The sequence below is a fragment of the Helianthus annuus genome, chromosome 9, assembly GCF_002127325.2.
Source record: "Helianthus annuus cultivar XRQ/B chromosome 9, HanXRQr2.0-SUNRISE, whole genome shotgun sequence".
Lineage (NCBI taxonomy): Eukaryota > Viridiplantae > Streptophyta > Magnoliopsida > Asterales > Asteraceae > Helianthus > Helianthus annuus.
This window is the reverse complement of record NC_035441.2, coordinates 181768657-181773597: the sequence shown is the minus strand read 5'-3', so window position 1 is coordinate 181773597 and position 4941 is coordinate 181768657.

The following is a 4941-nucleotide window of genomic DNA, read 5'->3' as shown; positions in this document are numbered from 1 at the left end:
TTCGGTCCTCACGCTCCCAGGTGAATTCAGGACCATGTCTAGCATTCCAACGAACCTTGACGAGCTTGACACTGCTCCGGCGGGTCTTGTTCACTTTCCAATCCGTGACCTCGACAGGTTCTTCAACGAAGTGGAACGTGTCATCAACATGAATTTCGTCGGTAGGAATGGCAACGTTATCTTGTGTTGGACTTCTTTTCAGATTGGATACATGAAATGTATCATGAACATTATTCAGTTCGGCAGGTAAATCCAACTTGTATGCTACGGTCCCAATTCTTTCCAAAATTCTGAAAGGACCAATGTAGCGCGGATTCAACTTCCCACGCTTCCCAAAGCGTGCCACCCCTTTCCAGGGTGATACCTTTAACAAAACCATATCTCCAATCTCAAACTCTTGAGGTTTCCTGCCTCGATCTGCGTAGGCTTTCTGCCTGTCTCGAGCCGTGCTGATACGGTCTCGGATTTGCGCAATCTTGTCAGTGGTTTCCTGGACTACTTCAGGACCAACCAACTGTCTATCACCAGCGTCAGACCAACAGAGCGGTGATCTGCACTTGCGCCCATATAAGGCTTCAAACGGCGCGGCACCAATACTGGTGTGGTAGCTGTTGTTGTATGAAAACTCAACCAGGGGTAAATGCTTATCCCAGCTACCGCCCAAATCCATCACACATGCTCTCAGCATGTCCTCCAATGTCTGAATCGTTCGCTCACTTTGTCCGTCGGTCTGCGGGTGAAAAGCAGTGCTCAGATTCAACTTTGAGCCAAAAGCTTCCTGGAAGGATTGCCATATCCTCGATACGAACCTTCCGTCTCTATCGGAGATAATCGAGAGAGGTACTCCATGGCGTGTAACAATCTCTCTCATGTAAATTTCAGCCAATTTGCTCGTATTATCCTTCTCGCGGATAGGTAAGAAGTGTGCTGACTTCGTTAATCGATCCACTATCACCCAGATAGTGTCATGTCCTCTTAGCGTTCTTGGCAATTTTGTAACAAAATCCATGGAGATTTGTTCCCACTTCCACTTGGGAATCTCTGGTTGTTGCAGAAGTCCTGAAGGCTTCTGGTATTCTGCCTTAACCTTGGCACATGTTAAACATTTGCTCACATAAACAGCAACATCGCCTTTCATCCTAGGCCACCAATAGTAATCTTTAAGATCCTGGTACATCTTATCCGCTCCCGGGTGGATAGAGTACCGCGATTTGTGAGCTTCATCGAAAATAACCTTCCTTAAACCACCAAACAAAGGAACCCAAATCCTTTTCTCAAAACATAACGTTCCTTCCTTGTTTGGTACCAGTATCTTCTCCATCCCACGGAGATACTCTTCTGCAAGGTTTCTTTCCTTGAGAGCTTCTTGTTGCGCTGCACGAACGCGCGAGGAAAGATCGGTCTGAATGATCATCTCCAAAGCTCTAACCCTTATGGGTTTGATCCTCTCCTTACGACTTAGGGCATCGGCGACCACATTCGCCTTCCCTGGGTGATACTTTATCTCACAGTCGTAGTCGTTCAGCAACTCGACCCATCGTCTTTGCCTCATGTTCAACTCCTTCTGGTTGAATATGTGCTGGAGGCTCTTGTGATCGGTGAAGATCGTACACTTCGTACCATAAAGGTAGTGTCTCCAGATCTTCAAAGCGAAAACCACTGCGCCAAGCTCCAAATCGTGCGTGGTATAATTCTTTTCGTGCACTTTCAGTTGGCGTGACGCGTAGGCAATAACCTTTTGGCGTTGCATCAACACACAACCCAATCCTTGACGCGAAGCGTCGCAGTATACCACGAAATCATCTGTACCTTCTGGTAGAGCTAATATTGGCGCGTTACAAAGCTTATCTTTCAATATCTGAAATGCTTCCTCCTGTTTAATTCCCCAATCAAACTTCTTATCCTTCTGCGTGAGGAGTGTCAATGGTTGAGCGATCCTTGAAAAGTTCTCGATGAACCTTCGATAATAGCCAGCCAAACCCAAGAATTGCCGAATCTCGGTTGGCGTCTTTGGCGTTTCCCAATCCTTGATCGCTTCGATCTTGGTGGGATCCACGTGGATTCCATCTCCGTTCACCACGTGCCCAAGGAATTGCACTTCCCTTAGCCAAAACTCGCACTTAGAGAATTTGGCGTACAACTGTTCTTTCTTTAGCAGCTCCAGAATGGCTCTAAGATGCTGCTCGTGCTCAGCCTTCGTCTTTGAATAAATCAAAATATCATCGATGAATACGATCACGAACTTATCCAAGTACGGCTTGCAAACCCGATTCATCAAATCCATGAACACGGCAGGTGCGTTTGTCAGACCAAACGGCATAACGAGAAACTCGTAGTGTCCATATCGAGTTCTGAAGGCTGTCTTTGGGATACTCTCCTCCTGTATCCGTAGCTGATGGTATCCAGATCGAAGATCGATCTTTGAGTAAAAGCTTGAACCTTGAAGCTGGTCGAATAGATCATCGATTCTTGGCAGGGGATACCTGTTCTTGATCGTTAGCTTGTGCAATTCTCTGTAATCAATACACATACGGAAACTACCGTCCTTCTTCTTGACAAACAAAACTGGAGCTCCCCAAGGCGAGAAGCTCGGTCGGATGAATCCCTTGTCTAACAACTCTTGAAGTTGTGTCGACAGTTCTTGCATCTCAGACGGAGCGAGTCTGTAGGGTGCCTTAGCCACAGGCGCGGCGCCTGGAACTAAGTCAATACGAAACTCCACTTGCCTTTGAGGCGGCAAGCCAGGCAAATCTTCTGGAAAGACTTCTGGGTATTCCCTCACGACAGGGATGTCTTCGATCTTTGGCTCAACAGCCTTCTTATCTACAATGTGTGCCAGAAAGGCAGCACATCCCTTCTGCAAACACTTTCTCGCTTTCAGGCAGCTAATCATCCTTAACGGCGTCTCACGCTTCTCCCCATGAACCACAATGGTCTCACCATCATCGGTCGGGATACGAATAATCTTCTCGTGACAAACTATCTCGGCCTTGTTACTTGATAACCAATCCATCCCTACTACCACGTCGAAGCTTCCCAACTGGACTGGTAGTAGATCCAGAGCGAACTCACGCTCTCCCAGTTCGATTACGCAACCTCGAATCACCTCGTTAGCCTCTATTAACTTCCCATTCGCTAATTCGATCGAGTATGGAATATCTAACTTATTAGCGGCTAAACCAAGCATATTCTTAAATTCTAACGACACGAAGCTATAATCGGCGCCCGTATCAAATAAAACGGATGCATAGCGTTGGTTTACAGGGAACGTACCAGTGACAACATTGGGATCCTGGCGCGCTTCCCTCGCTTCTATGTTGAAAACTCTTCCGCGTGCTTGGTTTAATTCTGGGCAATTCCTTTTGTAATGCCCAACATCACCGCAGTTAAAACATCCGGGCCTCTGCCCGTTCCCACCATTGTTTCCCGCTTGGTTGTTTCCCTGATTTCGATTCATGGCGCCCGCTTGGTTAGCATGATTGGCACGGTTTCCATCACCTCCGTGGTTTCCTTGTGGGCGGTTCCCAGCACCACCACGATTGTTCCTATTCCCATATCCTCCTTGGCCTCCCCGGCCAGCAGTGGCCCAACAAGTCTCCTTCAGGTGGCCAGCCTTCCCACATGCTTCACAAACCTTTAACCCACAACGACCAGAGTGATGTCGTTGGCATGAGTTGCACTTGGGTTGTGCACCCATATATCCCTTACTTTTCTTTCTTCCACCAGCTGTATCTTGAGCTGGCGCATTCGATTCCCCTTTCTTAACCACCATCCCGATGCCCTGCTTGAAATTTGAAAACTTCCTCTTGTTTCCTCCAGATGACTCCACATGAATCTCCTTTTTCTTGGGCTCAGCTTCATCAAACTTGTTCAAACGAATCGCCTCCTCCGTAAGAGCCACACTCAAATCAATGGCTTCAGTGATAGTTGCAGGTTTGGAGGAGGTCACCATACTGATGATTTGAGGAGCTAATCCCCAAATGAAGCGTTCAATTCTCTTGAACTCAGGTGTAACCATGTAGGGTACCACATGCGACAAGTCGTGGAACCTCTGAACATACTCTGCTATCTTAGGACCCTCCATTTTTAGATGCCAGAACTCGGTCTCCAACCTCTGAATTTCAGCGCGAGAACAGTACCTCTTGCGCATGAGTTCTTTCAGCTCGGTCCACGTCAGTGCGTAAGCAGCTGCTTCGCCAAGTGTTTGGACTTGTAGATTCCACCATGATAGGGCTCCATCCAAAAATAGCCCTGAGATGTAAGTGACTTGTTGATCCAGCGCGCATTTGCTCATGCGACGTACGGATTCTGTTTTCTCGGCCCAGCGGACGAAGGAGACAGCACCACCTGTGGCATCGAAGTTTACGGGCTTGCAGTCCAAGAACTGTTTGTAAGTGCACCCTGCACGTACATTATAACATATGATTGGCTTTAGCATTCTTGCTAAGGGAATCCATTCAGGTCATGGTATGTCTTAATGACTTAGGGTTACCATGAGGTGGATTGTTGTTGTTGCCCGTGTTGCCGGAGTTGCTTCCACTCATTCCTCCTTGAGAGGCAGCATATTGAGCAATAGCAGCAGCAATGACTTGCTGTAGTTCGTCCTGAGTAGTGGGCATTGGCTGAGGTTGACGTCTTGGCGGCATCTTCTAAAGATGTGTTTACATTGGTCAGGCCATAGTAACGTGTACGTGTATAGTAATAGTAATAGCACATAACATCTCATGTTATCAATACTTCACAAATACTAATCACACAACATCCCATGTCACAAATATTATTCACACACCATCCCGTGTTACAAATATTATACACACAACATCCCATGCTACAAAAATATACACACAACATCCCATGTCATAAAAATGTAAATAAGAAATAAAGCGAATCAAATATGATGAGAATACTGCGATTGCCATATATATCGAGACCACAACGTAA